The following is an 11,926-nucleotide window of genomic DNA, read 5'->3' on the forward strand; positions in this document are numbered from 1 at the left end:
CGGTGAGAGGTTCCCCCGGCTCCTTCTCATTATGTTAAAAGCTGACTCAGCACTTCTTACCCACAACTTTGACCAAAATTACATTGAGAGACACTGTTCTCGGTGTGTCTGGTGCACTTACCCTACGTTACCGAAGAAACCGAGGGGCATTTTGTTCTCTAAAAGCAGCCTGACAACTACTTTGTAAAAAAAAAAAAAAAAACCAACTAATTGGGAGAGGATTAGGATTAGGTCTCTGGAGAGAGCCCCAAGAGATCAGGAGGCTCTTCTGCTCAGCTCACTGGGTTAACCCAGTCTGAGCGGTGAGGGGCTAAAAAAAAAATGAGCTAAATTCACAATTTTTCAACTGTTTGCAATTTTTGATGGCTTAAAATTTCTGCTAAAAGGCAGGCTCCTGCATGGTGTGCCTGGATCCTCAAACACATGCCACCTCCCTTGGTTATCACCCATGGACCATCACAAAACAAAGCCCCCAGAACCTGCGACCACAGTTTAAACCCCCCGTGCTGAACAGTGATGCACAGGGGCGAGAGAAATCCAGTGGCCTCAGCCCAGAGGCCTTTTGGGCTGTGAAATCCGGCTGGCCCAGAGAACAGCCTGCAAGCCACGCTCGGGCTTCGGGCACCTCCACACCTACCTCTGCAGCTCAGCTCTGCCCAGCCGGTTCCAGGGGATCCTCCAAGAGGGCATGGGCCATGGGAGGGGATCGGCTCTGCCCACGTGTCAGCAGTGGGGTTTTTTTTCCTCCTCCCATCCTCGCAGACACCTTTGTGAACCAAGATCCAGGAAGAGAAAGGCTGGGCAGACAGGCTAGGGAGGCAGCGCTGCGTCCATCCAGAGGGTTTGTCAAAGTTTTCCAGGAGGCATCAGCAGCTCTTTAAGCCTCTTGTCAGCCAGGATAACAAACTGTGTCTCCAGAGCTCTGGGGAGCCAGGCTGAAATTAAAACAGGTAATGAAAAGACCCGGTTTTTAGGGGATTGCAGCTGCAGAGGCAAGCGGGGCCAGCGGGCAACAGGCACTGAAGAGGCACAGGGGGAAAGGACCCAGGGTGGCACCGGGGCTGTCACCAGGGTGGCGTGTGCTCCTCCTCTCCCGACCCTACCCAAGCAGGCAGGCGCTCTGTTGACTGCCAGCACAGCCTTTATCCTTGCCTGCTGCTACAGGCACCCTCCGGATCAGTGGGGTCCACAAAGCATCGCCGGTGAGCATCCCCTCCCTCCACCCCACTGCGCTCGCATTCTCTGAAATGGGGAATCTTTCATTAGAGGCCGCGGTGGGCAGGCAGCACTGCCATTAACTACAGCAAGGAGCTTCCCCCCAGCCAGGGCTGGGAAGGAAGAGGTCTGCAGGCAAAGTGGGTCACTTTGAAAGGGATCAGGAGAAAGAGGGGTCTGGGAGCATCCTTGTTTACCCAGCCTGTCACGCCGGCAGCGATGTACCCTTTGGCTCAGGAAGGGGTTTGGTGGGATGGGCGCTGGGAGCTGTGGTTGTGGGACATGCCCTGGGGGACTTTGCCAGGCCTGTAACAGGAGATCTGGGCATCAGTGCCAGCACATGGGACCCAGGAGAGAACACACAGCCTCAACAGGAGAGAACCGACACCCAGTGGGACAGCTTACTCTGCTCTTCTCTAAGCTGATCCCCAGCTCCCGAAAGATTTGCCTGCCCCGATGACTGTGTATCCACCAGCCGACAAGCCATGCATGCACCAGTCCTTCCCGATGGGCAGGGAGGTCCTGCAGGGATCCCCCCTGGCCATACCTGCACCGGCTGAGCTCCTTCCCGGCTCCATCATCCCTCGGCCCTGTGACTCACAACAGGGCTTAATTAGCAGGAAGCCTGATGCAGACACCTGTCAACTCCTCCGAGACAACCAGCATTTCACGTTAGCTGCCCCGGGGCTGTTCGGCAGGAACAGCTCGCTCTCCGTATTGATATTCCTTCATCTCAGCCTATTTTCCAAGCCGTCAAGCTGCCATCTCAACCCTCCCAGGCCCGGCAGCGCTGGGGAAAGCGGCCTCATGTCCATCAGCTCCCGGACTCCAATCCCACCTTTGCAGCTGCTCAGGAGTGCTGGAACCACTTTGTGCTTCCCCCCAGCAGCCTGAGGGCTCCGTGCCAAGGAAAGCAGGCAGCCCTTGACGAGCCAAACCCCGGCGTCCCTGCACAGCGTGCACCAAATGCAGGCTTTGAGTCGGGGCAACTTTGAAGGTAAGAGAGAAAGTCACTGCCCAGCTCCCCAGCTCTGCAGAGAGTTTCCAAGATGTAGACCTCCACCGCCACGGACATAGCATCACCGCCCCAGCCATGGCGCAGACACAACGGCCCCTCCGGGAGCCACGGAGACGGGTGGGAGAGGCTACCTGTCCACTTTGATTTATTGCAGCTGGCAGAAGGGCACAGTGCCTCCACCAGCGTGTTTGGCACCAGGGGCATTTTGTGATGCAGTGGTGCCCTGTGGCCACCATGCTGGGTCCCACAGCAGCTTACCTGGGGTGGGTTGAGGGTCATGGCCAGTCTTGCAGAGACAGGAAAAGGCAAGACAGATTGACTTAATGGTTTTTTAAGTGGGGGATAAAGAAATCCCCTGTTAATTGCAAAATGTGTTAACTCACACTTAATGGTTGAGGGTTGAATAGCAACCTGAGGTCAGTGCTCACCACCTCGACTGGCTTGTCACCAGCTGGAACCAGGCAGAGCATCCCTCCTGGGGAAACACCACAACCTTCAGTGCACCCCTCCACCTCCCCTCCACCATAGCCTACCACACTGCTGCTTACTCCCACCTGCCCCCTACCCTCCCTTGCCAGCTGAGGACCACTTTCACGGAGCAGATCTGCCTCCTCCCTCACCATCAGGATGGCATGTGTCATCATCCGCTCCCCAAAGGCTTCCTGGCCCTCCACCAGCGCCAGGAGGAGAGATGCTGTGCTAAGCACATGTAGGGACAAGAGGGGGTCGCAGTGGTCTAAGAGCATCCCCCCGCCATTTCCTGCATGGGGAGAAGACAGAAAATTATGCAACCAAGACCCAATGATGCATCAGCCAGACTAAATGCCAGGCCATTGTTGCTCCTACTTCTAGGTGCCAGGCTCCATCCATCCCATCCCCAGGCTGGCTGCTTCCCCCATGACTCAAGTCAATGGAAACATCAACACCAAATCCTTCAGCAGCTCAGAAGTTCACCTTTGTCACATGGAACAAGTGGATGACCATGAGACACGAAGGAGTCCCTTCCCTTTCTCCAGTGCCCATGTAAAATTAAAATGGACAAGGAAGAAGCTGCTGTAAATAATGCATTTGTGGTGCACTACACAGCTTCAGGAGCACATATTCATTGTCTAGTCTTATTTAAAGAAACCTAGCCCTGCCTGCATCATTAAAAATGCATCCTGGTTTCAGCTTCATCCCATATACGCTCACCACTGTGAAGCAGGTGGCTCAGTGGCTGTTTTCATGCCTTCCCACTCTCAGCTGTTCCTGGGCAGCCCCATGCTGGTACAAGTGAGGCCTCTGGGTCACATGAAAAATTCACGCGCTTGGCATCAGGCATTTTCCATCCCTATGCTCCCTGTTCCTCCCTCGCACCTGGGCCTGAGGACCTGCTCTGCTGCTGCCTCCCAGGCCCCAGCAGCATCCTCCAAGCTGATAAAGGATGCTAACGAGAACTGCTAAGCCCCAGTCTGGCCACAGCATCAATCCTACTGCTTACCCATCCTGCTGCCTTCTTCCCACCTCCCCCTAGCCAGTCTTAATTCTCCCACACACGTTCCCCTTGCTCGCATCCTGCATCTCCTCCCCACCCACAGCCCACCATGCTGTGGGGCTCATCAGCTCTTGGCCAGCTGTTAACAGTCAGTGGGAGCTGAGCCCGCAGGGAAGCAGCTTCCCTACAGCATCCTCCTGCCTCGCCGGAGACTGCAGTGAGGAGTTGGGCCCCTTAGGACCCACGGGCTGCGGCGCTGTGTTTGCTCTTCATTTTCATTCCAGGGATGCAGTGCCCAAGGCTGGCGTCTTGCACAGCTCCTGGCAGGCACTGGAGGGAGTTTAATCTGCCCTTGGTGCTCTGGAAACGGTGGCTGGGGGTGAGGAGGAGAGGCTAGACCCAAAGCTGGGAGTGAGGAGAGGAAGGTGAAGTCACCCAACGCCTGGCTGAAATTCACCACGTGCCGATCAACAGCCAGGCAGCCACAAGCCCAAACGCCTCATTGATGGGGCAGCACTCCACATAACACGGCTGGAGCAATGGGAGCTTGTGAGTGATGAAGATCCATTGCTTGCAGACTGAGCTGAGGGAGGGAGGGAGGAGCAGGGCTGCATGCGGGGGTGGCGAGGAGAGCAGCCACGAGGACCTCTGTGCCGAAAGCACGTGCCCCTGGCACATGTGGAGCCCAGGAGCAACCCGTATGGCACTTTGCCGCAGAAGGAGGGCAGATCCTGAACCAGTGGGGCCGCCTACCCTGGGCACCCCTGGCACGGGACCGAGCAGAGATGAGCACCTCCAGATGCCAACCAGCCAGCCCGGGCACCACAGAGGCTCTGCAGGGAGGTGGGGGGAGACCCAGCGGTTGCCAGCCCCGACCAGTGCTCTCACCCCTCGGTCAGGCCATGACTCACCTGCACCCATCCCTGCAAAGGCAGACGGGTGTCCTGGGGTGCTCCTACCTTGATCGAAGGCAGAGCCATCAAACCACCTGCCGGGGGGAGCACATGGCCGAACGCAAGCGCGTGAGACCACAGCAAAGCCTGGGTCAGCGGCACACAGCCCGTAACGCTTACCCCACTTGCTGCTCACCGCCTTCTCCTCGCTGGGAAGCGCTGCGCCGCTGGCTGGAGGGAAATCGCCGGGTGGGATAAGCTGGCGGCACCGCTCGGACGCAAGGGACACCAACCCACAGCCTGCACCGGCAGCTGCACCCACCCAGGCACCCGCTCAGATCCTCCACATCCCCCCCGCAGAGGAGCTCCTCCGGAGACGCTGCAAGCAAACCTGGGAGATAACACATGCCTGCGACGTTAGCAATTAAGGAACATTAATTATAATAATAATAATTATCACAAAATAGCATTTTTATGGCACAATATTATGCTGAAGGATTTACAACATACTGAATCATGAAGTTCGTAATTAAAGTTATTTTAGTTTCTAATTTCGCTTTAATTTTATTCCAATAAAAGATATGATAAATATACCTTGGAAAAAAAACCTGCAGAAACCATTACTTAAGACGATTTCCCTATACAGGGATGTTATATTGCAGCACAGAGATCCCTTGAGGAGCATCACAAACCTCGGCGAGGAAGAAATGTCCAGCCGCGTGAAATACCGCTCTCCCACAAGCCTTGCCCCAGGGTAGCAGGGCGTTTGCAGCCTGCAATGCATCTGCAGCCTCTTGGCTTCAGCTTCCCAGCCGCGAGCCCTCGGAGTGGTTCTGTAAGTCAACATGTTTCTTCTCCTGGTAGGACAGTAAGGGTTGTAGAGCCTGGTTTCCACAAGGCAGCTCCCCAGGAATTGCTGAGCTGGGTCTGTCCCTCACGCAGAGTCCTGGCATCACCACCAAGTGCGTAACACCACCCGGACGGAGCAGGGATGTTTCACTCCAGCTCTGACTTCAGCCCATGCACCTGTAACAGTGGGTAGGAGGAAAGAAAAGAGAAAGAAAAGACCCAAATCTCAGCCTTCCTGGCCTTGGAGACTTCCTTGCCCTGACGCTCCCCCAACCTTTTTTCCATGAGAAAATGGTGATTGACTACAAAGGTTTTACAGAAAAAAAAAACCCAACCTGCAATTGTTTTGATTAAAGTTCATCACAACAGTAAGAAAAGGGAAAAAGAGGACCAGGAAATTCTTTAGACATGGTCAAAGCTCTATGTCTTGGAAGAGACATTACCATTGTAAAAGGATGTTTCAGTTCCATTTTGTGAATAAATTCCGTGGTATTAACAAAACCAAAACCAGAATGCAAAGGGTGATGCTTACCACAGCAGCCCTCTCTGACCGCCCCATATCTTGCTGCACAGGAATTTTGGGTGACAAGTCTATCGCCCCACTATGGAGCAAGACACATTTCGCGACCTCAGGTTGTCCCCCCAAACAAGCCCAGGCTCCGCTTTGCCGGACCTGCACCATAACCCCGCTGGAGCTGTGCAGGCAGCCAGGCTCGTGCCACCCCAGCTGCCCTCACCTCGGGGTCTCGCTGCGTTAGGAGACGTGGGGCCACCCTGGGAGCCGCACCCCACTCACTGCCAACACCAAACGGTACAAAAGGAGGGAAGGGAAAACGAGGAGCTGCTGGGCTTGAGAAGCCGTTTGGCTCCAACCCCCCAAACACCGTCCCTATGGCCCAGGCAGCCCTGGCTGTGTCCCAGCAAAAAGCTGCCACAGGGTGCGAACAGCTGAAGGTCCGTCACATCCACCCCTCGAGAGTCGGCACGGCCCCAGCTGGCACGCTGCTGTCCCGCGGCACCAGCAGCCATTTGATGTGAAAGCCAGAGGACGTGCCGCATCCCCGTGCCCGCAGCGTGGTCCCCACCGGCTGCTTTTCGCCCGACCCCGCAGGGCTGCGGGCTGACGCTGGGGCAACTCATCACACCGATGGAGCGGCCACAGGGCAAGGCTGGCAGACCTTCCGGCCCTCAGCTCTGCCCCTGCCCAAGCCAGGCAGCGCGGCCGACTGCCTCCCAGCCCAGCCTGCAGCCCCCCTCCCCCACGAGACCCCTGGGATTTAACTTCTTCATAATTAATTTAAGTGCATCGTGCTGCCCACCGGCGCCTCCCCAACACCGATTACCCACCTCACTGCGGACACAGGGAACATTATGAGCGGGTACGGGAGACAATAGGTCTTGGCTCCCGACAGCCCATAACTGATGGCTGGCTTGGGAGGCAGCGGGGGCAGGACTGACTCCCAGAAAAGCAGTGGGTCATCCTGGCACCCACAGTCCTAGATGAAGAGGGACCCAGCCTAGGCTGGGAGGGAGATGGGAATTCCCCAAAAGCCGAGCAGGGACGGTGGGGTGTGTATTTGAGGGAAGGGTGAAGGCTTTAACCAGAAGAGGTGCCTATATTACTAGCAAGGTCTTTAATTGATTCTAGGAGAGTGATTTCTAAATTATATCCTGACGTGTATGCCGCAATCAATAAATGCATTAAAGCAGAAGGAGCCTGCAAGCCTTCGGTCGTGCTGCTCCACGCCATCCCCACAGCCCATACCCTGCTCCGTGCCCTGCCAGGGCTGCAGAGGAATCCCCCACGAGCAGCAAGGCAAGCACCCCTCCCTGGGCAGGCTCCCCACACCTGGCAGGGACGCAGGCACCCCGAAATACTGACTCCTTCAAGGTCTGCTGCCATGGTTTGGTGGCAGAGGCAGAAATAAGCCTCCCGCTGCCACACCAGGCTGGTGCTTCCACTGCAGCCCTGAGCTCCTCCTCACACCCTACTCCCCATCTCCTGGCTGCCTCTCACAAACTTATTTGATCTGGAAAACCAAGAGCGGGGCAGAGTGGTCCTTTTTACAAGGAACCCAGAAACCCTGAAAAGCTCGGCTGCCCACCTGTTTTAGGGTGACAGATTTAGGAAGGGGTTTAGCATCCTTAGGAAGGGGTTAGTGATTTGAAGAAGCCTTCTGGAAGTTCCTGCTCTCCATGTACGCTCCCCTGGCACATCCCTGCTGCCCGAAGGGAGAGCTGGGAGCTGGAAAAACAAAAGCAAATGCAAACACTTCAGCCTATTTATAAAAAAAGTTTACAAAATTATGAGTGAAAGACAGCTAATGATGCATCATATGGTTAGTGCCAGGGAAAATGCTCTAAATTAAAGTCCTCAAATATGAAAAGAATCAACATTTAATAAGACAGTTAATGTATGTTATTTAAATGTCACTTCATTATTAAAAGTGTATATTTTTTGAGGTTTAATAACCATGTAATTGAGGCATCTTTTCTATAGTTAAACCTTGGCAAATATGTTTTTCATAATTAGCTAGTATTTATTTAACATGCAATAACCATCCCATTAAATTTAATTACTTCAATTAATAGGTACAGAGGGGCCTTCTTTAATGTCAATATGTATTCTTAAAGATGGTTCTCAACATGGTGCCACAAGGAAGCTCGGCTACCTGGAGGTGCCCAGGGTGGGCAGGTGCCTGAGCTGAGCCATGGGGCTTTGCTGGCACCCCACTGCAGGAGCAGGGACCCCCGGGGAGCCAGCGGTCAGGAAGGGGGTGCTGCGTGTCCCAGCCAGGGCTTGGGGTGCACGAGGAGGGGGATGACAGCAGGGACCCCAGCCCATCCTTGCCAGACCCCTCCTCACCGCGCCAGCCCCGCCAGGTGCAGGGAGTGGGGCCAGAGGGCACGCTTTGCTGGGGGGTGAAGCAGGAGAGGCTCAGCCTGACGCAGCCGCTGAGCCTTGTAGTCTAAATTAGCGAACAGCCCAGAGTAAATTAACTCCTTTAACAAACCATCCAGTGAGAGTTATTAACCGGTTTGTAATAAAGCCCAGCACAACGCTGTGCATGCTGCAGTCCGGCTGGGCTCCAGGCTATGAAACCCCACACTGTTAGAGAAGAAACCTCCATCACACAGGTATGCACCTCCCCGGCCTGGGGCAGGGGCTTTGCTGCCCCCTCCCAAGACTTCTGCCCCCCCAGAGGCTCTGCCCACTCCCCCAGCCCTGGCAGGACCCCCAATGCCTCTCCCCCATCCTTCAGGCCCCTGCTGTCCGCGTGGACCTCACCTACATGCTCGGACATGGGTTTGCCTGAAGGCAGAAGCACCCGAGGAGCTGAGCCGGGAAGAGCGCACGCTTCCCAGTGCAGCGAACGGGGAAGCATAGCAAATGGGGAAGCACACTTGGGAACAAGGAGCAAACCCCTCGGAAAGCAATTACTGCTCGCAAGAAGTGGCTCGCTAGAAACGTATCGCCTTTCTGCTGCAGCAAAGGTGCTGGACTGCCGAGCAGTGGCTGCCAGCCCCTGGGCAAGTTGCGAGCAAGGTGCTCCTCTGGGGACCCCGAAATGCCGATGGCCGAGGCCAGCAGCCAGCACACACCCCCTGGCCTGCCCAGCGTGCAGCCAGGGGGACCCCCGTGCCCCACGGCCACCTGCCCATCCCTAAGGCCATCTCACCTGGGGGTGTGATGCTGGCTGCAGGCACCAGGTCAGGTCACATCCTCCGGTCTTTCAAACTGGTGAGATGATACTGGAAGCGCTCACCACAGTCAGGGAAACCTGGGGAGACAGTTGCAAGCTCTCTTCTGTTCTTCCAGCTGTCTTGAGTCAGGACAAGGCTCAAGAGACACTAAATCCTTGAAGGCACAGGTTTATAGGCTGGGCTTATACCTCTGACTGGGATGGCCTAGGTTCAGGGTGACTTGGTTCACCCTAGGGCAGAGATCCAGCTTTATAGGAGCCTGTGCCCCCAGAAATACCCAGCACGTGGCCCTGGGGCTTTCCTCCCACCCCCAACTTCTCCCTGCCTCTTCCAGCCTTTTCCATTGCAGCACAATGGGGGCTGCAGGGCAGCCAACATCTCGTCGCCTCGGTGTCCCCGGCACCTCCTTCCACAACTAAACCCTCTGAGGCCATTTGCAGGGAATGGCTGAAATGCACCAAGGCTCGAGCAGACTGGGGAAGCATATGTCTCCACGCATCTCCCAGGGCACGGAGCGAGCGCCAGCAGTGCTGCCAGCCTCCGCCGGGCAAGGCACCGGCTGCCTCTGCTCGCCCCGTGTGCAGCCAGGTAGCGCGACTTCACAGTGATCGGTGAGTCCCATTTAATTGCGGTATTGGTATTTAAGGGACCCCGTTGCCTGCTGTGACAAGAACGCCATGAGCTGGCTGCAGCCATCTGCTCCCCTGGCCTGGGGACCCCAGTGCCCGCAGGGGTGGGCCAGTGATTTGTGGCACTGAGGCTGGGTTCTGGGTGGGAGGATTCCACCCCGCTGCCCTTTTACCTGCAGCTTGGCTGGGGTACCCTGGCTGGGATGGGAAGCGAAGCCATTGGGCTTATTTAGTGCCTCAGTGCAGGCACAGGTGCCCAGTGGCGAAGCTGCCAACCTGCGAGCAGCCACCTGCACCGACGCGGCCATAAGTTACCCGCGGAGCCTCCGGGGACCGTACCAGAGGGAACGGCAGGAACCCACATCGGGCAATCAATCCTTGTTTGCAGCCTAACGGGGAGACAGGCCAGCTGCGCGTGCAGCACAGGGCTGCTGCTGAGCCGCGCTCACTCCTCCAGCACCGCTGCCCTCTCCCGCACTCCTCTGATTGTATTCCTCCCTCCCCTGTGCTCCCTTCTCTGTGCAACGCCCCCTTCCCCTATCCTACTCCTGCCCCATCCTTCTCTTCACCATTGCCCTTGTTTCCTCCTGCTTCTCCCCATCCTTTCTTCCCACCTCTCCCACCAGCATCCCGCTCCAACGATGCTCCTGCAGCGCTGCTCCCATCCCCAAAGCAAGGGTGAGGCTGGTCCCCGACTGCCCCGCTCAGCTCCCAGTGGGTGCCTGAGAGCCCTCGCAATGGGGCAACTGCTGAGACTCGGGCATCCCCTGCCACAGTCCCAGCCACCGACTTCGTGGCTTTCCAGGGGAGAAGATAAAACCAAAGACATGCCAAACCACAGGACCACCTCCAGAGCCCAGAACAGCACTGCTGCACCCCAGCCCTTGGGGACATGAGGCTTACTGGACGAGGGCAGAGCACAGCCCAGCCAGGGCAGCCCAGCAGTGCTGCACAGGGACGTGTCATCCCCAGTATGACATCCCTGAAGCGAGCAAATGCCGTTTCTCACACAGCAGATGGCAAATCCTACAGCAGGGAGGGGAAGCGGGGTGCCCATCAGCACCCCCAGCTATCGCCTTAACTCTGCACCTCCCTTTTCAGGGCCAGGAGCCAGCAGCGGGCTCCCAGGCTCTCCCCTCCACCACCCTCTCCTCAGCTCCAAAGGCCCACCAGGACACCCCCCAGGACCGGAGACCAACCTCTGCCTCCTGCCCTCTGCACCCAGGTCCACCAGCCACTCCTACAGGAGGAAGCATCGCACCCGAAGCAAAAAAAAGGACCTTGATTTTAAAGAAGATAATAATTCTAGAATAAATAAATAAATAACAAGCCCAAGCACAAGTCTGCTTTTAAATTCAAATGTGCAATATGGCCCAGAGCCTCGGAGCCAGAAGGAAACTACAGATTTGGGCAAGGAAACAGGGAATATTTCACTTCAGCTCAGTCCAAGCCGTCATGATTTACACAGCAGCGAGGGAGGTGGGAGCGTGCTGCTCCCCGGGGGCTCTGCAGCTCCGGCAGTCCCCCCTTGCCCGCCGCCCCTGGGCTGCCATCCTTGGACCTAAAAAGTTTCTCTGGGCCCTCGCATCCTGCATCAGCTCCCCATCATGTCCCACCAGTTCCGCTTCAGGGCCACGGCTGTGCCAGGGCAAGGGGTCATCCCTGGGGCTCCTCTTTCATCCCTGGCACCCACGGGCGCAGGGTGCTCCCACCCTGCCGGGGCTCAGGACCCTCCACCCAGCCCGGGTGGGTGCTGGAGCGGGACTGTAACACCCAGCGCTGCTGCGGGGCTGTCCGGGGTGGCAGAGACGCCGGTGGCCGGGTGGGTGGTGGCACCGGGCAGCGATGCCACGGCCATGGCCCTGTCCCGCCGGAGAGGGTGCAGCCCCCAGCCTGTCCCCGGGCAGGGGGTGGTCGCTCGGAGCCCAGGTACCCCCAGCCAGCAGCGCCGGCCAGCCCCTGCCCCTCGGCCCGGTGCCGCAGGAGCCCGGAGCCAAGCGGGATTCGCGTCCCCTGCGGGTCACAGGTGACACGAGTCGGACAGTCCTCAGCCCCGGTCCCGCACTGGGCACAGCCGGGCTTTACCCCTCCCGCACGGGGGGGCAGCACCCGGGGTGTCGGGGCCGCTCAGGGGATGCGCCGC

The 11,926-nt window shown here is 57.2% G+C and overlaps 1 long non-coding RNA gene across 1 annotated transcript; it reads right to left on the bottom strand.

Annotated features, from left to right (window-relative positions):
* Positions 1–5,122: 5,122 nt before the first annotated feature.
* LOC130147157 (uncharacterized) lies at positions 5,123–10,252 on the bottom strand. Its single transcript, XR_008821143.1, has 3 exons — positions 9,130–10,252; positions 7,555–7,694; positions 5,123–5,626 (listed from the first exon to the last, which is right to left on the bottom strand). It is a non-coding gene; the product is annotated as an uncharacterized LOC130147157 (long non-coding RNA).
* Positions 10,253–11,926: the final 1,674 nt, after the last annotated feature.

This window comes from Falco biarmicus, chromosome 4, assembly GCF_023638135.1.
Source record: "Falco biarmicus isolate bFalBia1 chromosome 4, bFalBia1.pri, whole genome shotgun sequence".
Taxonomy (NCBI): domain Eukaryota; kingdom Metazoa; phylum Chordata; class Aves; order Falconiformes; family Falconidae; genus Falco; species Falco biarmicus.